Consider the following 26,426-nt stretch of genomic DNA (forward strand, 5'->3'; position numbering starts at 1 on the left):
AGAAAGAAGATACTCATTGTGCGATGACTTTGAAGAATATCTTTAAGGTAGGTTGTCTCTTTGTAACTTTTGGGTAGCAAAAGTTCTGATTTTAACAAATTTATATTTAGAGTAATGAACATCATGGAGTTCCTCCCCCCAATTCCCCACCCCAAATGGCAATATAGCCACCCTACTGGAAGCACAGACATCCTTCAGTAATATTTTTATTAACCCTTAGATGTGATAATAGCGATTATCCAACCAATTCAAATAAAGTAACACCAACTCCAATCTTTGGTCCAAATACAAACTGACTTCAAACTATATATTATCTGAGTTTTGAAAAAAATCAAGCACTTTAACCTTGTCCAACAAGGATGATGGGGGCCTAGAACTTCTGCTTATACATGCTTGGAAACTAAGCTTTAAGACTGTTTTTCTCTTTTAAAAATCTTCATCGCTAATTTAATTTTTGCATAACAAAACCCTGAAAGTCACAAGAAAATGAAAAAGTCTGTGCTATCAACAAAAATTCAGAAGATTCAGGCAACACTGAAAAATACTACAAAATCTGGGGCTGGTCAAACCAAATCTCAGCTTTGTCATCACATGACCAAAAATAATGTCCCTGTTTTCACTGAGGTTGGTACTACTCAAGATGAGGGGAAAATAGGATGGCTAATAGGAATAAGTACATAGAGATAGAAATCACTCCAACCACAATGGAAGAAAACCTTGAAGACTTACTAGCCATCCTAACATGAGTGCAGACAATCTCCATTTCAGAGTACTGAAATGAACTGGTACATGAATCTCAAGATCAGTTTCAAGGTTTATAAAATATGTCTGTGAAATCAAGGGCAGTATATATTAACTGAGATTAGCAAATTTACTGTCTCTAATAAAGGCAGGGGGGATAGCCCATACAATTAAAGATTCATTAGTTTGGCTTCAACAATATGCAAGGTTTTAGAATACTTTTGAAGGAAAGAACAATTAAAGACATGAAGGTAAATGGAAAATAAATTAAAATTCAGCATGGGTTTAATAAAGATGGATGATGTCAGACTAATCTGACATCTTTCTTTCATAAAATAAGTGATTTTCTAGATGAGGAAATTGTGGTAAATCTAATCAGCATGACTAAGTAAAATATTTGGAGATGGTGCCTCATGGGAAATCAGTAGTTACTTTGGAGAAAATGGAGATTAAAGATAAGAATTTAAGGTGGGAAAGGAACCAGTTAAGGAGGGAAGACAACAACAAAGTTCTGCTGAAAGAGGAATTCATTGGGCTGAAGAGAGTTTACTAGTGCAGTTCCTCAAAGATTTGCCTTGTGCTAATTGACTTTATCATTTTTGTGTAATGACACTGGCACAGAAAGTAGGAATGTACTCATGAAGTTTGCTGACTGAGTTGGAGCAGAATCAGAGGCGTATTTGGGCGCTTGAGCAGCCACACACTGGGTCACTGCCACTGGTAAGGCTGTTATCATAGGCACCAACTTATTTTTGCTGGGGGGTGCTAAAATGATGGACATCTGGAAAGTTTTATGCATTATAGGTGACAGCCCTCTTCCTGAGGATGGCCAGGGCCCTTAGGCCCCCACATACCTTGGCACCCATGGCTACTATCCTGTTTGTGACCTCCCCCTGTTACACTATTGAGCAGAATATCTTAGAGAAAGAACTGGATAGCTTTGAAGACTAAGATAACTAATAGAAATGGAATGAAATTTCATACTACAGAGTGAAAGAGATCATGAATTTAGGGATTAATAACAACATCTGCTGTAATCCAGGAGCTCATCATTTGGAAATAACATCAGAGGAGAAAGACATAGTAGTATCAATCATAGGATGATTTATGAGCAACCAATGTGATGTGACCATAAAACATAAAAATATGTTTTCAGGATATATGAGGACAGGTATATCTAGTGTAGAAATAATGCCACTGTATAAGACAATAAAAATAACTCTGTTGTGGAATGCTGTATGATTCCAGTCACCAGGGTCAAGACAGATGAATTTGATAGAACCTGTCCAAAAGAGGGCTGCTAGGCTGATCAGGGAAATGGAGCATCTGTCTTACAAGAGGAGACAGGAAGAACATAAGTTTAGTTTAGCAAAATGATGGCTGAGAGAAGATATGATTGTTGTCTATCAAGAGAATTGTTTTGAGGGGGAGAAGGCAAGCACTAGGGAGGAATAAGAGCCATTTAAACTAGAAAACAAGAACAAATGGGCATGAACTAGTCATACATAATATTTTAGTCTGGAAAACATAAGATTTCTAAGCAATAGCATAATGAGGTTCTGGAACAGCCTTCCTGTAGCCTTTATCTTCTCACCACTCCTAACTGATTTTATGATGGAATTTGATCAATTTGTTAATGGGATTATTTAATGCATTTTCTTGCAACAGAAGAGGATTGGTTTTAATAACTCAAAAGGTCCCTTCCACTCCTTTCATGGTGTAGACATGCCCTAAGAGATTGTGCATGTGCATGCAATAACCAAAAGATAATGAAGGGAAAGGAACAACACTCAGCAAAACACTTAAGAAAAAACACAGGCAGTTCTGAAAGTTCAGGTCCCTATTATCCTGCTAAGTGGGATATATTTTAAGCATATTACTGCATTTATAATGATAGGATTAAACCTGCATTCTATATGCATGTCTAAATATGGGACTTGTATAAGTAGCCTGTTGTTCAGGCAGACAGTGTAAAAGTCATACCGAGAACAAATGCATAGAGCTGTAAGCGTGTGGGCTGTTTACAAGTACCTTAAACATAACAAGAGAATTGATATGCCCGCACCTCCAGAACTTTCCATAAGAATATGACATTAGCTGAAAAACATGTAATCACAGTTCTTGATGAATTGTGAAAGCCACATGAGTTAGTAGTTACAAGTTTGATTAGATCAGATGACTAATGGGGCACAAAAAACCAAAACAGAATACTTTTGTGCCACTTGGAAAAAAATAAAAATTATATTATTATGTATTCCCCCAAATGTTTCTATTTATATTTGGGGTACAGAGAAGAACAATTTTAAGTGCTTATTTTTCTATCGGTGCCTTCTGAGTTGAGGGGGTGGGGGAGCACTTGCCTCACAGTGGCCAATTGCAATAACCAGGGTGGGGAGGAGGGATTCCCCCTGTAGCTGGTCACACGCACCAACCCAGAAGCAGCATTCCCTCTAAATTGGCTCCAAGAGGGAATGCTGCCCACAAGGGCCAGGGACACGCCCAGAAGTGCCCGTGGCACTTCTGCTTGTGCCCCCTCTCCCTGGCTGGTGCTCTCAGGGGGGGACCAGCACTCCCATCTGCCCCCCCAACCCACCACCTAAGTGGGGAATGCTGCTGTGACAGGGTGCACCAATGCTCTCAGGGGGGCATGTGCACCCCCTATGCATCACCACTGCTGTGCACCAAGGGCCTTGTGCAGGGTTGGGAATGCACACTGCCTTGTGCAACCACTGTGGTCCCTTTCAGCTCTACCAACCCCATACACCAATCTGTGCACCATGGGACCTCTGCCACTCGCAGTCAGAGACCTGAGCTGCCTTGTGCAGTTCTGTAACCTCTCCAGCCCTGTACACCAATCCATGCACTGAGGGCTTCTACCTTGTGCAGGGTTGGGGACCTGTGTTGCCTTGTGTAGCTGTGGTGGTCCCTTTGGGTCCACAAGCCCTGTGCACCAATCCATGCACTAAGGGCTTCTGCCTCATGCAGGGTTCAGGACCTGCATTGCCTCGTGCAGCCACCAAAGTCCTGTCCACTCCCAGACCCTCCGTGTACTGATCTGTGCACCAACACTGCAGCTCCCTCCATGGCGGGGCTGGGACACAGCCACTTGTTGCTCCCATTTGGTGGAGGCATCTTCTGGGTGCTTCTGGGGCAACTGCTATACCATGCTGGTCAGCTCTATCAGCTTTTCATAAGCCCCATCTTTGTCATCCCTTGCTGAAAGCCGCCCGTGTGCTCGGCATGCGGATTTTTATTCCCTCTGGAGGCTCTGCCCCAGATTGGGAATAGACCAATGAGGAAGCCCAAGGGGTTAGTTACCTCTCAAGTCCTCTCTTTTACCTCAACCCTGGCTCAGGGCAGGGCTTCCTTCCTTTTGCCTTCCCCTGATTGGCGGGGAAGCAAAAACTTCCTCCACCAATGAAGCCCAAACACTTTTGGGCCAAGCTAACAATCTGGGCTGCCAGTGACATCCTGCCACACTACATACTCAAGTGGCCTATAACTTGGCATAAGGTCCCACCATATCTTATAGAATCATAGAATTGAACAGGGGTTGGCAAATACGGCCCACCAACCAGATCTGGCCCACCAGGCCATTCTATCTGACCTGCAGGGCCCTTAAAAAAATTAGAAAATAAATATTTATCTGCTCCTGGCTGTCTGTCAAAGATGATAGGAGACAGGGGCAGTAAGACCCAGGGGAAGCCAGCAGAACCTAACAGCCCAGCCTGCCCCCGCCCCCTCCACACCTGGAAACCTCTGCCTATAAGAAGCTTATAGGGCCAGGGCCAGCTCCAGTGGGGACCAGAGCAGGGCGGCAGGGACATGGGGCCTGATCTGGAAGGGGTTCTGGAGTCAGGCTGGATTCCTCTTCTCCCTGTTGGTGCAGCCCAGCCTGTCTCCATAGATCCCTACCAGCCTGGGCCCCACTAGCGCTGGCCCAGGGACACCGGCATGGCCCCCACGCTCACAACCAAACTATCGCTGCATTCCTGCTCACTCCCTCTGCCCCCCACCTGAGGCTGTGTTCACCGCTTCCCTGCCCGTCCACCAGCCACTCCTGTACTGTGTGGCTCCCGGCTGCATGGTCAAACCGCAGGAGCATGGGACCCACGCCAGTACCCCAGGGCCAAGAGCAGGAGGGTATTTGTGTGCACAAACATGCATCCATGCAATGAGGGAAGGAGGGACAGAGTGCGTGTGTGTGAGCTCATAGGGTGAGTCCCACATGCATACCCCACCATATACCTGCACTCACACTCTGTCTTCAAATGCGCCTGCATGTCCCCATAGCTTGGTGTCCTCCTCAAGCTTAATCATTGCACTTTCTACTCCCTCATTCAGGTCATTGATAAAGATGTTGAAGGGCATGGGCCCAAGTACTAATCCCTAGGGGCACCACTGGAAACAACCCTCCAGGATGAGGCCACCCCATCAACTACAACTCACTGGGATTGGCCACTGAGCCAGTTGCCAGCCCACCTCACTGTAGCCTGGTCTAGCCCAGTACCCTCTTACTTGGTTGAGAGAATTTCATGGGAAACAGTATCAAAGGCCTTGCTGAAGTCTAGGTAGATGATATCCACCTCCTGTCCCATGTCCAGCTGGGTAGTTACTTGGTCACAAAAGGACACCATGTTTGTTAGGCATGACCTCCCCTTGACAAAGCCATGCTCATTGTTTGTCAGTACGCACCAGTTGTGAACTTCTGGTTGATGGCCCCTTTCATAAAGATTTTTTCCCAGGAATGAAGTCAGACTGACTGACCTATTATTAGCAGGGTTGTCCTCTTCCCTTTCTTAAAGATGGGTACCATGTTAGCCTTCTTCCAGTCATTAGGGACCATGACTCTCCAAACAGACTTCCCAGAGGCACTGTTATGAGTTCATTCAGTTCTGTCAGTGCTCTTGGATGCAGGTCGTCTGGGTCAGCTGATTTGAAATTGTCTAAATGTTCTAGGAGCACTTTCACCTGTTCAGGGCTGATTTTATGTGGACTGCTGTCATTGCTGTATTCTGTGGAACTCTAGACAGGTGACCAGTTCTCACCTGGTTTCGGGAATACTGATGCAAAATATTAAGGAGCACTGCCTTTTCACAGGGATCAGCTGTGGGCTTCCCCTTCATACTCAGTAAGGGAGCCACAGTGGAGTATGAATTTTTCTTGCTCCTACCTATACAAGGACTTGTTGTTATCTCCAATTTCAGTTGCCAGTTTGATTTCTATGCATGACCTGACTTTCCTTGTCTCATATCTGCAGACCCTGGCCGGATGGGTGTACTCTTCTCTGGATGCAGAACTGTTTTTCCATTGCATGTATGCTTCTTTTTTTCTTTTTAAGAAGCTCCCTAATGTCCCTGTTGAACCAGGCAGGTCTCTTGGCCCTTTTTGACCACATGGGGATGGAATGTAGAATGCCTGTAAAATGCCTGGTCATTCTCCTCTTCTTGGTAGGGAGGCCTATAGCAGAGTCCCATCATCAGGTCTTCTTCTCCCAACCCCGCTTGTATCTTGACCCAGAGGATCTCAAGGGACTTTCCCCTGCAATCAAATGTAACGTGCAGGGAGGGGTACTGCTCTTTCACATAGAGGGCTACCCCTCCACCCTTCTTCCCAACCCAATCCTTTCTATAGAGCCTGTAGCTCTCAATATCCACTGCCCAGTCATATGTATTGTCCCACCAAGTCTCCGTCAATACAATGAAGTCAAATTCTTCATCTGCCAGAGGAGTACCAGTTCATCCTGTTTGCTGCCCATGTTCCTGGCATTTCCATAAGACAGCTGAGCTCACCCCTAATCATCTCAGATTTTCTGTCCCTCTGCAAGTGGGTGAGGGGCCGCTTTTCCTGTGCTTAGCACCAGCTTGTAACCTGCCCCTACTGCCAGCCTGGGCCCCACGCCAGATCCAGGCTTGCCTGTTGGGGCTGCACTGTGGTGGCAGCAGCTGTGCAACACCCCCCCCTTTCCATGCTGGGCAGTGTTTGCCACTGCTGCCTCTGGGTTGCCCTGCTCATGAGCTCTGGGAGGGCAGCAGCAGCAAACACTGCCCAGCGCAGCAAGTGGGGGGCTGCAGCTGTTGCCACTGTGTGCAACCCCGACAGGTGAGCCCAGAGCCGGTGCAGGGCCCAGGCTGGCAGCAGGGGTGGGTTATAAGGTGGTGCTGAGCATGGAAAAAAGCGGCCTCTCCCCTGGGCTCCTTCCCTGCCCTCCCCCCCACCCTTTATCTGAGGTTCTGGTGCAGTGCAGCCACATGGTCCCAGGCCAGAAGCCCCTACTGGGGCTTCCGGCTGGGGGGGTGGGGCCAGGGGGGGGGTCTTGCTGTTGCTGGAGCCCGCCAGCTTTCCCCTGGGTCCTACTGACCCTGGTTCCTGTCATTTTTGACAGGAACCAAAGACAGATAAATATTTTCTAAATTTTTAGGGGCCCCACGGGCCAGATAGAATGGCCTGGCCTGATCTGGCCTGCTGGCCGTATTTTGCCTACCCCTGGACTAGAAGCATGGGGTAGTGATCTATAGGGTGGACCAGTTTTGGTATTCTTGCCGTCACATTTTGGATTCTGGCTCCTGGAAAGCAGCAGACCTCTTGAGCAATGGGGCCTTGATGACAGGTGACACCTTCTGTCCCTCACAGCAGGGAGTCTCCCACAACAATCACTCTGCATTGCATCTTTGGTGGTGATGGCTGTTCCCATGTTGTCCTCAGTGCGGAAGATGCGAATGCCTCATCTGTTGATGGTGTGAGAATGCCTCAGTCTTCTTTCAGATCTTTTCTCAAAAGGTCATTTTTTAAAGGGCCTTGAATGCTAAACCTAATAATGGTCAGGATGAACTAAAGAACAGGGTTTTCATGCATGCAGCTCTGAACTTTATTTGACCCTTGGGAGAAGCATACAGGGATTTGGATAAACTAGTAAGATAAAAATAGTAACAGGCTTAAGCAGTAGTCCTATTCCCAAATCAATCTGAGGCTGTTTTAAAGAATAAAAGATGCGGAGCTATATTAACCTTCCCCCCCCCCCCCCCGCCGCTCTCCTTTCTTAGTTCACTTCCCTAATTGTTGCATCTAGACAACTTGTTTTCTGAATCCAACATGATGCAGAAAAATAAGTAGCAGTTGGCCCATATCATCTGCTGTCACCTCTGCCCTCAAAACACCTTCTTCTCCCACCTTTCCACTATGGTGCATTCTTTTAGCTGAAAATTGTATCTAGGGCATTTATACACATGCTCCAGGAGGTGATGGTGGAGGGGGTGGAGGGTGGGGCTTCTGAGAGCCACTCTAATTAAAGTGCCCAGAGTATCATGTGTATCAGCATCCCCACACTGAAAAATGGCAGTGGGAGTGCCTTAACTGAATCTTGTTAAATGATCTTTTAGTTAAAGCATCCCCACCACCATTTTTCAGCATGGGGATGATAATACACATGACACTGAAGTTGCTGGAGTGTGGTAATTACCATGCTCTAGCAGATTCAATTAGTTGAGTCTGTTCCCATGCATTTGTAATTACAGTGGTCGGAGCAGCTTTGCAGCACATGTATAGGTACCTCTGGGTACCAGGTCACAGCTGGATAAATAGTGTGTGTGGTGGAAAGGAGTCAAATATTTTTTTAATCTAAAAATCCAATTTAGTTCATCTATACTAGACTAGAGATATAATATACTATACTACAGGAGATGGTGGGGAAATTGTGAGTTTACTCTTTGAAACATGAGTTTACTCACTGAACAAGTTATCAGAGAAGATATCCCTGAAGAGCCTGCCCTGCTGGAGCTCTTCTTGCTGATCACATTAAAAAACCTAAACTCATAGCTTTTGGTTTCCAGGTATTAACCCAGGCTTTACGAAATGGGTTATGAGATTGGTTACATAGCAATGAATTTAACATCTGCTAGAGGTATGGTACAAGCACTGTACAAACTACTCCAGCACCACCTAGTATAGGTACCGGCTGTACCCTCTGTGTACAGGTGCCTGAGTTTCTTAGTGTTTGAATTCCTAAAGAGGGGTCTAGGCAGAGATCAGTAGAGGGCATAAATTTTGAATGTGGCTTTCTTTGTTGGTTGAGAGAGATTTCTAGCTGGTTTCTCACAAATAAAATGGCTAAGGCCCTGAGCACACATTCATGTAATGGCATGATAGGATCCATTCCTTGGGTCCCAACCCTGCAGCTTCAGGAACTAGTGCAAGAAGCAAGCGGGAGTTCCCACTTTTATACACAAAATCATAGGGGTTAGGGTCACAAGCCAGTGGGCCAAAGGGACAGAAAAGGTAAAAGGTAAAGAAACATCAATACCGCAGTAACATTCAGCACCTTAATTTCCCCCCAAAACCTCCAGAGGTGTCCCCAAACAAGCCTTAAATCCCAACAGCCCTCGCACAGCACCCTGCACCTACCCCCAAATCTGAGTCCAGCTCCTTTAGTCCACAGTCCTGGTTGATCAACCTAGTGAGGTCTCCAGCTCCACTGTACTCTCCTCTGTGTAGGGTGGACTAGCTCCATGTACCCCCTGCTCTCTGTTCCCTTTACTCCAGCCTCAAGCTTCCTCTTTCTTTTTTCTCTTATTCCCCAGCCCCTGGGGCTTTCTGGGAGTTGCAATCCAAATTAACTGTCAGTACAGTTCTGCAGACACCACCCTAGGTCCTCCTGCTGTTACACACTACATTCACATTACACCTGATCCCAACAGTTGCACCTCCTGCTATGTCACACGTGCACAGAAGGATACCCGATTTCCAAAATCAGGGATCAGATCCCAATCATACCATTACTACTTGCCAGTGCAGGGGGAGCCCGGGATCAGAATTGCAGGCTTCCTCTGCACCAACAAGTTGAAATCTGGGTGTGAACTAGTGTGATCCGGTGTCATTAGTCCTAGCCTTGTGATGCTGTAGCTCTTTTGAGACCCTTTGCCTTCCCAGGGTTGGGACTGACAGTCAGCTGTTCATGGGTCCCAGTCCCAGGGCTGCAAGGGAGCCTGTTCTAGAGCCTGTGCTCCAGGATGTCCAAAAACTTGGAGCAGGGCACATTCTGCTGCTGGGTTGCAGTGAACCCCAAGCCTCCCTTCAACCTGGCACCTCAGCACAGCTGATGAGCTCCCTTCTACTCAGTACCCTGAAAACAGTGGGGTACAGCCTCATGTAGGGCTGTACCACATGGCTGGCATCTTAGCGACAAGGGGGAAACTGGCTGGCTGCCTGCCAGGTCTGCCCTGCCGCATGTTCAAATGAAGTTACAATGGAACCAGTCACAAGTGTTGCACATATTGTAGAATATTTTTGTGGCTGGTTACCTGTTTTGTCATGCCATTACTTTCTTAAATATGTAGCAGAATTAATATTTGTGGCATGATTTATAGGTTAATTGCATCTTAAGTGTAATGTTTGCCAGGGATCTATATCCTAGCAAACAAAGATATACTACAAGCAAAAGCTCATGCCCATTCACTGTCAAATTGTAATTCATTCCCAGGCTTTATTTTGTTACTTAGTAGATAACAGAATTTCACTTTTCCTTCTATTGTTTTCCCAACCAAGACAGACCCATCCTCTCACTCCCTTTCTGATATTAGATATTTTTGGATAGAGAACTCAATTAGAGTGCCATAATTTTTCAGTCTAAATACTTTTTTTTTTTCCCCAAAGGGTTTCATTTTTCTCCATGTCATACAGTTCAGTCTACAGCTTCATCTTCTGGTAGCTTATATTAACACATGCTTTAGGTGTAATCTTTAAGAAAAAGATATTTGATCTGATCTGATCTATTACTGTTACAATGCTTGCTTGCTGGATTTTTCTAGAAAAGTATATACATTTTCTTCCTAAATGTGATGTTTGCCAACATATGCACAGAAATGCTTGTAATTTGAGATCTTATAATACATTATTCCTAACATCTTTATATTATGAACAGGGTAGTTAGCCATGTTCGCACGATGAAGGGAGCTGTTGCTTTCAAAGGCTTATCCCTCTCTAAATTAGACAGTCTGTATGATGTCACTCTTCCCTGCCTTAGTTTAAATTATTGTAATGCCTAAAAGGCCAAAACACATTCTGGGCCCAATGACACTATACAAATCAATAACACATGACTGTTGCCATCGAAAAGAATGTGACAAATGTTTGGCATTTGGCATAGAATATTGATTCTTCAGTAAGGGTTGGCCATTCCCCCACCCTATTCAGGAAAACCCTAATTCAAAGGAGGCTCAAGATTCAGTAGATGTTGGTACAGAAAGGATGGATCACAAGGAAAATGATAAGTGACTGCTGTAAGCTTTGCTACAATAATATTCTGCTCAACTGCCCAAATTAGCATTTGCAGCCTCTCTGTATTGCTTTCAAGCCTTACCTTCTCACTCACTCCAGAGCATGTTGATTTAGATCTATAAAATACAAAAGGCATCCATCTAAAAGCTTTGGGCAGCCTGCCATTACTTAAAAATATATGGAAATGTTATAGACTTGATTATTAGCTTGACTGGTAAATTGTGAGTATTTTAGCACAGACTATACCAGGAAATTATGTCAAGTGACAAAAATAGACAATGCAGAATCTATGATTTTTGCTAGTTGACGTCATCTGCTCATCAAGATATGGTATATAGCAAACAGACAATCTAAACTTCCATGATGAATAAGAAATGCTGTTATTGCGGAAAGACAAAGAACTCAGATAATCCAGATGGAAAGATTAGTATAATAATTATTCATAATGAAAGTAAACATCTTGCTGTAGCTAAGTCAATTGAAAAAAATCTGATAGTGTGCTAGTACATTGCCAGCCTGATCAAAAATTTATTAACTACATTCTGCTGGGCCTTCAATGAGATCATGGTACAGGTGACAGGTACAAGGAGCCCCCACATTATCTGCGAAACAAAAGCAAAACAAAACAACAACAAAACCCCCATACCAACAGGTTTGTAACCTCAGGGCACTTGTACACATGATGATGTCACAATGTACACATGACAAAAATGTCCCTTTGTGTGCCTTAATGGCATCACACATTACACGTAACCCAGTTTTGTGGGTTTTTAAAAAGTTTGCATTGTGGCAAACTAAATTACATTCCAATACAGTTTAGTTTGCAACGTTGCAATTTGGAACATTGCAGCCATTAGTCAGCTTGCCCCCTGGCCATGGGAGAGGTGGGCAATTTCCGCGGAAAAAACGGCCCCTCATTGTTTCTGCCTTTAGCAGGCTCCTGTGGCTGGCAGAATGCCTGGGAATGGGCTGGCTTGCCTCGGGGCAGTGCAGGAAGGCGGCAGGACAGTGGCTGGGTGTACTGATGGCTGAAGAAGGCAACAGGGATGGTGCATGAGGCACTGGCAACCCAGGTGGGCTGCTAGCTGGCTGGGTGCTGTCCCACTTGGAAGCAGTCAATCCAATGTTCCCTTAAGTCTGCCCAGGCTTCCAGCACCCTGTGCACCATCTCCGCCACCTTCTCCTGCTGCCAGCACACCCAGCTTGCCCCTGGGGCAGTGCAGGGTGGCAGCAGGATGCTGGCTGGGTTAGATGGTGGGTGGAGAAGGTGGCGGGGATGCTGCATGGGGCACTGGAAGCCAGGGTGGGCTCAGGCAGGGATGTGTTCAATTGGGCACCTCCAAGCTGGGGCAGCACCTGGCCAACTATCAGCCTGCCTGGGCTTCCGGTGGCCTATGTACCATCCCCGCTGCCTTTTCCAGCCACCAGCAAACCTGTTGCCTTCTCATGCTGCCTCAGAGGTTTCAATTAAAAATGCAACGTTTCAATTTAGGGGGTACAGAATGCAACCCGAAGGACTAAACCCTTGTCATGTGCCCCCACTGCTCTGCCAATGGCACCTGGAGCCAAAATAGAGCAGGAAACAAACCATGACTATTCCAACATGCTGTACGAGAATGTAGGCATATTGGGTAGGAGTAAATCAAAAACACATATTAAAAGAAATATTGACCATCTCCTCGGTTTCCCTCTCTGGCACACTGTTTTGCATAGCTCCCAGAACAGAACTAAATGAGACAGTTACAAATAAGCCCTTTATGAAAACTGAATTGCAGATGCAGCTTTGTCAGTATTCAAAAGGTAAGGAATACAATTTGATTGCTTAGGCTTGATTCTGATTTTATACACACTTGTGGAAACCTAGATGAATTTGAATGGATTTAAATTGCTGTAAATAAAATCATGACCTGGCCCTTAAGGAAGATAAAGTCCATAAGCAGAATAATGCTTGTCCTAAATCATGATGATGTAATTTATTGTTTCTATTATTGTAGTGATGGGAAGCCTCAATTACATATTATAATTATGGACCTACCAAAATTAAGGAGTCAGGCAGCCAATTTTGAGGGCAAATCATGGGGCTGGCAGCCATTTTCATTGGCTTATTGCAGCATGCCTCCGATTAGCTCCACCCCCGTGGCCCTGCCCCTCACCACTGATGGAATGAAAGAGCTCTTTCATGTGGTCCTGCCCCTTGTTGCTGATTCACCAAGAAGATCATCTGTCATGTGGCCCTGCCCTTCCCTGCTGATCAGGCAGTCCTCCAAGCCAATCAGTGGTGAGGGGCAGGGTCAACTGCTATCTTGGCTGCTTCCATTCATGCCGCCCTCCCCCCACAGTAGGCTGCATAGCTGGGCTGCAGCAGCCATGGAGCCTGTTGGCTCCCACTGGGGAGCCAGTATTTTATTTTTAGTAAGTTTTTTCCCTCCTGCAGATTTCATGGGCATTGCCCGATTTTGTGGACAATGCCCAATTTCAAGATTTCTGCAAAATCTGTGAAATCATGAATTGAGTAGGTCCTTAACTATAATCACACTGTTCTGTGTTCATGAAACACCTAATACAAAGACCTTGCAGTCTAAATATATAAAAAATAGAGAAACTAGGCAGGGAAGTACAATGTAAAAATGAGCCAAAATTGGTCAGCATGACAGGCAATGATCAGCTTGACTGCTGTGAAACTTTTGTAGTTATCACACACAGGAGGGTTTTAAGGATGTATAAAAAAAGGACAATGAGATACAACTGGGGATATTTATAAGTAGTTCCTCCCAACTATTAGGGAAGCATGGAACAAAAACACAGAGCTTGCCTAAAAAATGAATAAGCAGGCAAGAGATACTGGCATCTTGGACTTATTGGAGGTGGCAGCTGACCTCTCCATATTGGATGAGATGATAGTCTGTGAAGGATCTTGAAAATGAAGACAAGTAGCTTTAATATGACAGAGCAGTGATATTGAGTCTCCAGCCCGCAGGTTAAATCCAGCCCTATGGGTCATATCATCTGACCTGTGGGTCACCCCATTGTTCTGGAAATTTGGTGGCAGGGGAGCAGCAGAGGCACTAATTGCCAGTGCACAGGGTAGATCTGCATCTGTACCCAGTGCATGGATCTGGGCTGGCATGCAGGGTCACCCTGTGGCCAGATTTGTTATGCCAGATCACACCTGCAGACTGACCCAGAGGGCTAATCTGACATGAGATCCAGCCTGTGGACTGAACCCACACATGGGATCCAGCCCGTGGAGTGGCCTTGCACCACTCATTCAGCCCAAAAGGAAAGAGAATCATTTAATTGTCAGCCCTGGCTAGAACCTCACCAAGACCAGTTCAGTTCCCCAGCAAGATCAATTGATTGCAGGCTCCAACCCAGACAGCCTTTGATCTCAAACTGGATCCAGGGCTACCCTCTGATGTCAGAACCAAGTGGCCAGCAGCTCTGGTTGGGCTTCCAGCCGCAGGGGGAATCAGAGGTAAGGAACAGAAGGACAATATTTGAAAGTTTTTTAAAAAGCAAGATTACCCCAGTATTTCTTTAAAAGACTTTCAGTGCATTTTGATGGTTAAGCATTGGAGCAAGCTATCCAGAGAGGTTGTATAATAATCTCCATCCTTTGAAGTTTTTACAAGTAGGTTTGTCAAACACTTGGCTAGGATGGTTTAGTCAGGGATGATCCTGCCTTGAGCAAGGATATTTGACTAGATGTCCCCTTGAGGTCCCTTCCAGCCTTTCATACAATGTTATCGCTGTAGCTTGGCACAAAAGAGTTTTCTACTTTGCATATTCTTTTAAGACCACTTCCCTATGCATTTTCCTACTACTTCAGCTTATAAAAGTACATCAGTAATGACACAGAAAAAAATGTCTCTCTCCCATTGACTATGCAAGGATGTAGGAAGAAATATTTAGCACTTGTTTCGTAGGTAAGAAAAAAGCTGCATTGTATAATATTTCTACTTTGTTTAAAATGTCAGAGTTCAGCAGTCCTCAGTTAATCCCAGTAGTATTAATCACCGAATGCTGATTAGAACCTCTCTCTTTTGAGGAGTTTACTGATCAGAAGTAGTAACTTGATTTTCTATTTTTTAAATTTCAAGATAATTAAAATACTTCCCAGCTGCTCAGAACTCCCCAGGATTTACAATAACAAAAAGAAGACCCTCCTCTGTTTTAAAGTATCACAGCTATTGCATTATAAAAACTGTAGATAGACTAGACCTAAGTTTCAAAAAACAAGTCACTACAAAAGATGCAGGTGAGGTTACCCTATCTGGGGTGACCTACATTATGAAAAATAAATTGTAACCATGACATTGTCCCACATTTACAATGCAGGTTATGTTAACTTATAAAACATATATATGTGTGTAATCCAATAGCAACAGGAAGATTCTCAGTAGGAAATAGTTAGGAAAAGGTCTGTTTCAGACAAGAGTAAGAGATATTAATGTAATGGCTAGTGAAACCTTACAAATCCTAGCCCTTCTCAACCTTTTATAAAGGGAAAAATATTCTATTTCTAAGAACAGATAGCAACAGAAAATATTACAAACTTTCATTTGTCAGGATAAAGTTTTTAGAAAGTTGTTGGGACAGGCAGCTTATCACCAGGGATCTGGGTTTTCTGTTTCCCCTTTTAAAGGAGAAAAACCCAGAAAACCATGGGAGTCTATGGTGGGGGGGGGGGAGGTGGCATAGGCAATGTGCAGGGAGATTAAGGTGGCAGTGGTAGCTTATACCTAGCTCACATGGTGAGGGAGGGAGTGGGGCAGGGTTGATGGTTGGGGGCCGGAGCTGGGGACACTGCCCACCCAGGGCAGTGCATGGTGCCCAGAACCCGGGCCTGGGGCAGGAGCAGGCAGGAATGCATGGTTGCAGGGTCTAGCCGGGAAATAGGATAGAGCCATGGGCAGCTCATCTAGAGGAGGCAGCTTCCCACTGCTGTACACACTCACAGGGAGGGGTCAGGCCTATAGGACATACATTGAGGAGGCACAGAGGGACATGCCCCCCCCCCCCCAATTTCTGGACCCACAGTGGGGCACAGGGCTGCAGCCTGGCTGAACCACCACTGGGCAGGAGCTGCCTCCACAGCCCAAAAGGCAGGACTGGGCACAGAAGGCACACTAGGGAAGGGAGACTCTTCCGCTACCACCAGGAGTGCTATGTCACCATGGACACAAAGGTAAGTCATCATGTTGGCAGCACAGACCTATGCTTCCCACTGGGGCAGCAGGCAGGGGGCACGTCACCTTGGCGGCCATGGCAACACAGTGTTCCCATTAGTGGCAGCACCAAGTCTCCCCACCCTGCTCAGCCTCCTGTGCTAAGTCCTGTCCAGTGGGCCACAGAGGTGGCTGCTGCCTGGTGCAGGTCCAGCCAGGCTGCAGCTTTGTGTCCTGCTGTGGGCACAAAAATCTGGGGGGGGGGCACATGCCCCTCCATTCCTTCCCAAAGCATTGCCTATGGTGTTGCCTATGTCCACACAACCTCTGCACCACACAATCACCCCCTGTCCCATACACTGGGGGGCTGGAGCCTGTGGGTGGGGGGCAGCAGGTCAGCAATGAGGGGCAATGCTATGGGCAGGGGCAGGGCACTAGCATATCAGAGCTACTCAGCGCCACAAAAGCAGCAGGGGGAAGACAGCTGCAGCTGGATTCACATCCCAATGACTGAAGTGGGCAGGGGGAGCTCTGATTTTCCATGATAAAAAAAAAACCAACCAAAGTATATAGGTGTTTAGAATTTATTTTAGTATAAAGACAGAGGCACTGGTAGGCTTCCAAACTGGTTTAAATTTTTAAATATAGCAATAAAACATTGTGTTCAACTGATACACATTGGTGTTTCATATTAATTGTGGAAAAATGCAGATTTGGGGGTTTTAAAATCAGAGAATATTGGATTTTTAAATCAGAGAAAAACCAAGATCCCTGTTATCATGTGAGTTTGAGAATGGAGGAAATTTCTAAAAAAAAATCTCTATTTGGACAGGAAATACAATTTAAGTGATTGTGAATCAGTGATCTAAACAAAAAATTCAGATCATGATTAAAAGCAACATTTTATTTGGGTAATTTTAAAATGTTGTATTTTGATTTTCATCTTATTTAACCTGTTTTTAGTATAAATTAATTCACATTTTAAAAAGGAACCTTTGAAATTAAAAGCAAAACTATTAATTTTGAAAACATCAAAACAGAGCAAACAGGGTCCCTCTGCATGGAAAGGTAAAGATGCAACGAGATCTAATGCACGATCCACACAATCTTGCCACCTGCCATGCCACATGCATGATTGTAGGATCATGCATTAGATCCCACTGTGCCTTATCGTGGATGCAGGGGGAGCCTGGGATAATGATCCTGGTCAACTAGTCAAGCCCTGCAGCTGACTAGTTTTACAGGGCAGTATTCCCTGTACTACTCCCACTGCAAGCATTGCCAGCTGCAGGGCTCACTGCACCCCGCTGTGAGCCTCATGAGAAGCAGGGCTCATAGTGGTGACGGCATTCCCTGCACTGCTCCCGCAGCCCATGTGTCTGTGGGGATCACAGTGGGGGGACCTGGAAGAATGCTGCTGATGTTACAGCCCCTCCCCTACCACCAGATGTGGGGCTTACAGCAAGGGCTGCAGTGGGAGCCATGTAGGGGAATGCTGCTGCCCCTGTGAGTCCCAGAGACGCTGCCCTGGCTGTGAGCCCTGAAGCCGAAAAGGTTTACAGCTGGGGTCAGCATTCTCTCTGCTGAGAACCCTGCAGCTGACAATACTGCCACCACCATGAGCCTTGTCAGCTATGGGGGGGCAGTGCGTGGGCCCTCAGTTGATGAGGCTCCCAGCCACAGGGGCAAGGCCAGATTACTCCTTTAGTGGGCCCTAGGCAAACAAATTCATGGGTCCCTACTTTTTTTCACTCAATAATTATAATATGTAAAATAAGCACTATTGGGCCCCTTCTTCACTTAGGGCTCTAGGTGTGTATAGTTTGCCTCTGCATTAATCTGGCCCCACACAGGGGAGCACTTGCTAATCCGTTCAATTAACGGCATGATGAGAACAAACTGCAAAATTATGCCACATATTTTTGTGGAATAACTTTGTAGCTTATTGCTTGTTTTATCACACTGTTAATTGTTTGAATATGTAGTGCGGTCACAATTTAAGGCATGATTACCTGGCTAATCATGCCCCAAATGTAAGGTATAGAGGGGGCTTGAGATCCCTCTCCTTCCCCAAACTGTGCAACCACTCCCTGTGAACAGTGTTAAATTTTCACATGAAATGGTCTCAACACCCCTCCCCCCCCGCCCCTCCAAAATTTCTAAACAGGTTAACTGTTGAGTCTATTAAGGTTTAGTTTTATTTTCTTCACAAATTTCTACAGAAATTCTACAGAAGACCTCTTACACTGGGAATACGGCAACTGGATAGAATAGCAAAAGGTGCTGAAAATGAATGTGATCATTCATTAATATGAAAAAATATTAGTCTTCTCTCTATTTGGAAATGGTTATTAAAAAAAACAGGAAAGATTTGGTTGGGGTGGGGGAGTTTGATCCTGTACAGTGGGGAAAAAACACATTCACATTATGAAGATTTTGAGATGGAGGTTTAGCTTAGATATTTTAAAACAAAACTAAAGTGCTATGAGAGTCAGAGAGAGAGAGAGAGAAAACATGAAGCTGTGGTATTCTATATTTAAGAAGCAGAAATTTTACACAATACAGACATAATTCAAAAGTCTGATGAGATCCACAGGAATATTTTCAATTACTGAAATAAGCTTTGAATCAAGTCCACTAAACCAGAATTTTCTCACTGAAGTGGAACAGCACATTCTTTCATTATTATGTATTTAAACCAGATAGCTATGCATCTGGAGCAGTGCAAATACATAAAGGATCACAATTCCTGTCTTTGAGGTTCACAGGAAGTTCTTTTGCTTCAGTGAGAGCATTCACATGCAACCAAGATCATTAGTAAGTCAGAAGCTATCCAAAAAGCACAGTAGCCTGAGAAAGGCAAATTTGATTGTCTAGAGTTTGGTGATACCACTTTGAATAGAGCTTCTTATACTTAATATTTATACAAAATAACAGCAGTAACTTTTGATTATTTTGGAAAGCTGATAAAAAAAGATGTGGGTCATAATGGATTTCTCAGTTTTACTTAAGTGAATTGCCAAACTCTCTCATTTAGAACTCATTTGCAGCTCAGCAGCCAGTCTGAGAATTGAAGGAAGTAAAAAATGTATAAATGGGTTTCAGTACAGAATAACCATGTGAAAATATGTTTATGCAATGCATAGTTAAGTTGTGGAATTTCATTGCATAGGAAGTGGTAGAGGCAGATAGTATAGCCAGGTTCAAAAAGGTCCTGGATAAATCCATGAATGATAAATCTATTAATGGCTATTGAACAGAATGACTGGAGATGTTTCCTCTGGCATCTCTAATCCAATCATAGTAGATTCCAGGGAGGGTACTAGATCCTTCTAGAGGAAAGTGCTGAAGCAGATACCTAGAGCATTGACTTCTACCCCTGTTGGATACAGCACACTGGGCTACATGGACCATTGGTCTGACCCAATTTGGTGTTTGGTATGATCTTATGATAAGGAACATAAAAACATTAGTTGAATAAATGAATTACTTCCTCCTTTTGTATTCCATTAGTAGGATAGCTAATGAAATGATGTGACAATGGAAGAAACTAGCAAGAGGAATACTCTGGTCAGAAGGGAGTTACTTCTGTTAATTTCCGGACGGCCCTATAATAAGTCCAAGGGTGGGAGAGTAAAAATGACAAATTCCTGATCTTACAGGCTGAAAACCGGAAGAGAACTCAATGCATACTTAAATGCAGGCACATGCCAAATCCATCCCTGCAACAGGACTGGGCCCAAGGGGGGACTGTGCTGCCTCCTGGTGGCCAACGAGCTGTGGTTTTGCCCTGATTCTAGGTACACTCCCTTCTGCTCTTGACTGTCATGCCTGGATGTATTTGTTAGATTGTTAAAGGGAAGCTTCCTAACGGTCCTAGAGTAAGCCTTAGTCCCCTCTGGCCAGGATCCTGCTCTCCCACCAAGATGGGCCCTCTTGGCCCCTTCATGCCCCAGGGCATCTGTATCCTTGTGGGCTATTCACAGCCTCCAAACCTCCCCTACAGCCATGTGCATGCCCTACAGATTATAGATAATATGTTAATCATTTCAGGGCCCCCAACCCCACTCCTAGCTAAGGCCACTGTAGGCCTTTCTATCCGTTGTTCTCTTGAAAAGGCTTCAGCCTGTTCACCTTCAACCCCTTTGTTTTTGCTGGTCCCTTTCTGCCTAGGCCCACTGAGCTGGGTCAGGCTCCTGGGTTTCAATCCTGGTCAGCTGTCAGTCTCCGAGTCTCTGGTCCTTGTGCCTCTTGCTCTGGGGTCTAGGTCCTAGAATTCACCCCTGTGGACAGCTGGACCTCTGGCCCCTGGTCTCCCTCCTTCCTGGCTGATCTTGCCCCTCCTAGGCTACCAGTCCCTGGCCCTGGCTCTCACCTCTCCTGGGCTATGCATCCCTGGCCCTGGCTCTCACCCCTCCTGGGCAATGGGTATGTCCCTCATAGGCTTCAGGTGCCTGGCCTTCTGGGCCAATGCTGCACTCCCAGCCCCTGTCTCTACCCTACTAGGGTTCTGGGCCTTCTGGCCCAGTTACTGCTTTGAACCTGACCCGCTGGGCACTAATGGGACCTCCAAATCACCCCTTTCTAGTTCCAACCTGGTCCACTGGTAATAGCTAGAACCAAAAGAAGCAGTCCCCACCCCCAACTGAAACACAAGGTCTCAATATAACCTTACCTTCCTGGCTGAACTGCATAATTCCCCTCCATACTGCATCTGGCTGCCCTGTAAGCTGTAGGCAGCTTGCTTATAGTTCTCAAGGCATCACAAGTACCAGTAAGGCAGTCTCCTCAGCCTTCCTGCTCAGGAGCTCTTTCTTCCTCAGCCTGCAGGGCCATACTGACCACTCTGGCTCAGATCCTGGGGTTAAATGCCACCCAAGTCTTGCCCCTTTTATCATGCAACGTCCCCAGCTGCCCACAGGTGTTTCCAAATTGCATTTTCTAAGCTGGACCTGGGGTAGCTCTATGGCTAGCCTAGCTGCAGCAGCAGTGTCTTGTCTCCCTTACAGAGCTCCCCTTGTTGTCCCATGGCAGAGCCTCTAGCTCTGCAATAGCCTCCTGAAGTCTGCATCTCAGGGAATCTGCTTTGCCACCTAGCTGCCACTTCTCCTCCAGCCAGCTTCTGCTAAGCAGCAATCTCCTGACTGGCTGCAAGTGTTGTCCTTTGTTCTTTAATATGCAGCTACCTATCTTGTCAGCAGTGATCCCTGGCTTCCCACCCTCTCACAGCTAGATTTGGTACAGGTACTCTTATTTTTAACAGTATCATTTTATCCTGTTAAAGTGACAGGAGGCCAAGGTTTCCCATCACAAGCCCTATTGCAGTAAAGCATCTAATTTCATAGAAAATTTAGAGCAAGACCACATATGGGCCATCTCCTTCTCTGAGGTAGAGGACTAGCCCTCACAGATGCTTGCCTAACGTGTTCTTAAAAGCTTCTAGTCAAGAGGGTTACACAACTTTTGTGGGTGCAGACAGAAGTGCAGCACCCCACTGTGTAACTCAAAACACTTCTTGTAAAGTGCTCTCAGTTAATAGATTTTATAGATTCCATTGATGCTTAGGGTCAGAAGGGACCTTAGATTGAGTCCAACTCCCTGCCCTGGACAGGAAAGAGCGCTGGGGTCAGGTGACCCCAGCCAGGTGCTTGTCCAGTCTCCTCTTAAAGACCTCCAAGGTTAATGATCCACCTGACCAACCAGAAGTTCACCGTTGGTTCCAAGGGGAAGGGGAATCCAGCTGCTGGCTGGGAGCCTGCAGCTGCTTTCCCTTAGAAATGGCCCCTCCTCTCTTCCAGCCTGTCCCTGTTACAGAATGAGAGGGGGACAAGGGAGCAGAAGGAGCTATTTATAGGGGTTCCCCAGCTGGCTCTGGAGAATGGGGCATGTGAATTAGAGCACCCCCCACCCACCCTGAGGGGTCAGGGGATTCCAATATACCTTCCCACTCTCCAGCAGGAGCTAAACAAAACCCTAGACCAAACTCCCTGTTCTCTTTTCCCCCTCCCATTTTTAAAATAGCTTAAGGCTGGGAGGCAGCACAGACAGAAGTTACAGAAGACACTGTTTTGAAACATCTTCATCTACCCCCTCATGCAATTTACCAGATCAGTCATTTTTTAAGCTGTCTGCAGCTGTGCACTTGTGTTTGGTCATGGCTAGAAACTGCTTTCTATGGCCAAAGCAGGCAAAAAGTGTCACTCCTGCCTGTGCCCTGTAAGTCATCTGTATTAGTGCTTAATTTTCCTTTTTGTTAGCAAGGAAAGGAAAACTTGCAAAGTGAAGCTTATTACTTATTATTGAACTCCCAGTGGGCTCAGAAAATAAATAATCAGACTTAGCACTATTAACTCTTTACACCAATTTTTCCATGTTGGAAGACTCATATCACCAACTCATTTTTATCTTTTCCAAGGAAAACGAAACCCAACCCTTCAGTTTCTCCTCATAGCTCAGGTTTTCCAAACCTCTTTCTTGTTGCTTTCCTCTGAACTCTCCAGTTTGCCTACATCCTCCTTGTAGTTTGGTGCCCAGAATTAACAGTAATTCATCTGAGGCCTCACCAGGGCCAAGTAGAGCAGAATAATTCTCTCATGCTTTACATGTAACACCATACAAGGAGATTTTACTTAAATTAAAACAACCTAGAATGAGATTTGTTTTTTTTAAAAAGCAATACATTTTTGATCCACACTCTGTATAAGATCCAATATTATCTAAATATATTTTTTCTGCAGTACCATAGCTTATTTATTCTTTATTTTCTACTTGTGCATTGTATTTCTCATTCTGAAAGGAGTATCTAGCACTTGGTTTTATTCTGTTTCATCTTAACTAACATCAGATGATTTCTCCAATTGATCAAGATCATTTTGAATTCTAATCCTGTCTTTCAAAGCGCATTCAACCCCTCCCAGTTTAGTTCCATTAATAAATCTTATAAGTGAAGTGTCTGTTCCATTTTTTAAGTAGCTAAAGAACATAGTAACTATTACCACACTCATAACTGACCCTTGCAGGGCTGCACCTGAAATGTCCTTGCAGCTGGATAGCAAACTGTTTACTATACCTGAGAGTTTTTTCTCCAACCATTTGTACACCTGCATTGTGGTGGTTTTATATAGACTATATTTCCCTAGAATGTTTATGAGAATGTCATATGGAAAAGTGTGAAAAGCCTTACTAAAGTCAAGATAATGCAGAACTATTATTCCCCGCTTATCCAAGAGGTAAAAATGAGCAAATTAGATTGGTCTGTTTGTGACAAATCCATGCTAGCCATTTATCACCTCATTATCCCCTCAAGTGCTTGCAAATTTATTTAATATTTTATTATCATTTTAGGTATTAAATTTGGGCTGACTGGTCTGCAATTCCTCAGATCATCCTCTCCCCACCCCCAATTTAACAAGATAATTACTATTTTCTCTTCTCCAGTCCTCTGGGACCTTTTCCAGCCTAAAGGAATTCTGGAAGAGAATTGTCTTAGGTCCTCAAGAACACTTGGGTAAATATCAATGGGCCATTTAAATACACCTAACTTATCAAGATTTCCTTTAACATGACCTTTCTTCATTCTATACCTTTTTAAAAATTAACTGCATTAAATATCAGTGCATAATTATGTGTGTGTTTGAAGCCAAAGAAAAGTACTGAATACCACTGAATCTGTGCTCTACTTTTCCAGCAATTAATAGACCTGTTTTCCTTGTTTATCTTACTTCTCATATATTTATATAAAAACTTTTCTTGTTACCTTCCATACCCTTTGCTAGATATAACTCAATTTATGTCTTAGCCTTTCTGTTTCTTCTCTGCATGCTTGCAGTCATCTTTAGTTATGTCCTTGTTTCTGCTATTTATACAATTTCTTTGTGATTTTTAGATCAGTCAATAGCTTCTAGCACTGCCATATTGGTCTTGTTGGCTACAAATGTCCAACTCGGGATACTTAAAATTCTGGTTTATTAAGCGGATTAAAACACTGTAATGAAGTTAAATCATAAACTTTGGGGCTGGTCCCCTCCCCCCCCACACAGTAGCGAGCTACAAGAGTCAGGTATACCTATCCCACAGGTGCTGGAGTCTGCCGTCGAGGCTTCTTTCAGTGTGGTGTTATCTTCCAGAAGGGGGTCACCGGCTGGTCCTTCTGGCTGGACAGGTCGGGTGCTGGTCAAGTTGGAGATCAAGAGGGTGCCGCTGAGGGTCACTTTTCACTGCTTTTTATCTGTCCTTGGCAGACTTTGGTGACTCCCCAGTTTTCAGGTTTGCCCAATCCAGGGGTCGTTGACCCTTGTGGGACTTTCCCTTTGGTGGCTACTGGATGGCATCTGTCAGCCCCAGGGGTCGTCCACATGTACATGCAGGTTTGGGAGTCCGTTGATGAATTTTGCATAGGGCTCTGGGAGTGGTCGATCTGGAGATATTCATCCCAAAAGTTGGTCCCCGGCATTGATTAACTCAGACCAGGGCTTCTAGCCATTGAACAGTGACGTTTAGAGATTTCCCAGTTGCTACATTGTCTTCTATTGATTTCTTCCATTGGTTGATCTGTGGTTTTCCTAGGTGTTAATTGCTGTCTGCTACTGTGTTACGCATTCAATCACTGATTCACTCGCTCTTTCAGGGGCCGCCTGATACAGGGAAGTGGCAGTTTGACTCCTGCCCTTGTTAGTATTGTTACAATGTATAACTTACTTCTGAAACTAAACACATTTAGTTGAAAGGTGAGGAGTATAAAATATAAGCTACAAAAGTAATGCCATGGCACACAAATAGATAAAAATACCAAAATACAAGGGGAGATACAAGATGCACACATACAAATTTTAAAACACAATTCCTTATCTTAAAGTGAAAGAAAGAGGAAGGAAGAAAAGGTAGAAGAGGAAAAACATATCCAAGGAGGGGAGAGCAACTGCAGGCAAGAGGAAAAGGGGGCTTTCTGCTACTGTCTCTTATTGTGCTTTCTGTCTTTCTTTCCTAGTGGTACAGTTTACTGATGTATCTTCAGTACAGGCTCATTTAGTAGCTGCCAGTTTTTATAGGCTCATATATCCTAGGGTCGGAAGGGACCTCAACAGATCGAGTTCAACAATGATCCTATAATCCTTGAACTTTTGAATTTCTTTCCAAAAGACACAACCTACCAATTTCCTAAGTTTATGAATGTCTTTTCTTTAGCAGTACATTTTCCTTATTCTATTGTTATCACTTTCTTACCTGACTGTGCATCCATATGAATGCTTGCTTCATAATGAGTCACCCAAGTTACCTTCAACCTTTTATTATCAATTAGCTCCTCTATATTATCCAGAGTCAAATTGGTGTAGCCAGTCCCCTTGTAACATTTACCACCTCCTTAAACAACATATTGCCCTCAACATATTTCATGAAGTTTTGGATAGTCAGTCCTGTATATCCCGCTTCTTACCTGGATACAGAATGTCTCTTGTTATCATTAGTTCCTGTGTTTGGAGTCTTCCAATAATTTCTCAAAAAAGCTTCACCCATCTTTCCCTTCTGCTGGTGACAATTGATGAGGGCTTCTGTCCAGCTGAACAGCAACTTATCTTCTCCTGTAAGGGATTAGCAACCATAAGCCTCCCAGTCTTTGGGACATGCGATTTGTTTCCTGACCTATATTCCATTTTCTTTTGGTTCTAGGATTCATCAAGGTTCTTTATCTTAATAGATGAAGAGCTCTAACTTCCATGCTAAACAAGCACAAGCATATACATAAAGTTAAGCCCATAGTCAATGGAGAAGAATGTGTGTACCAGTGTTTAAAAATTGTACTTTGATTTCTTCAAACATGAACATGCAAGATACTAGCCACAATTATCTCTGGTTTTGAGAGCGGTGGTGGGAGTGGGGGCGGGAGGGGGGCAGGAAGTGCCTTGAAAGACTGATGTTTTTGATTTGTCTGGTAAATTATATTTTTCAGTTTCCTCTCACAGATTCACAGAAGTTTAGGGCTGGAAGGGACCTCATGAGGAAAGACTGCTGGGGTCATGTAACCCCAGCAAGGTATGTGTCCAGTCTCCTTTTAAAGATCTCCAGAGTAGGTGTCTGCACCACCCACTCCAATGGCTTGTTCAATTAGATTGGAGGTCATCTCTGTATTTAATAACCAAATCAAGCCAGGCATCATAGGGCAAATTCATCCTTAGTGAAAATTCACTAAAATCACATTTGGTCCTTTACTGTCATGGTTTCTATACACTTTTCCATTCCATCTCACAG

General features: G+C 44.6%; 1 long non-coding RNA gene across 1 annotated transcript in view; it reads right to left on the reverse strand.

The window, feature by feature from the left end:
• The window catches only part of LOC109282202 (uncharacterized), an 80,422-nt gene extending 54,667 nt beyond the window's left edge, over positions 1–25,755 (reverse strand). Inside the window, exon 1 of the long non-coding RNA XR_002089116.2 lies at positions 25,615–25,755. This is a non-coding gene — a long non-coding RNA (uncharacterized LOC109282202). The remainder of the gene's footprint in view (positions 1–25,614) is intronic.
• Positions 25,756–26,426: the final 671 nt, after the last annotated feature.

The sequence above is a fragment of the Alligator mississippiensis genome, chromosome 5 (genome assembly GCF_030867095.1).
Source record: "Alligator mississippiensis isolate rAllMis1 chromosome 5, rAllMis1, whole genome shotgun sequence".
NCBI classification, from domain to species: Eukaryota; Metazoa; Chordata; order Crocodylia; family Alligatoridae; genus Alligator; species Alligator mississippiensis.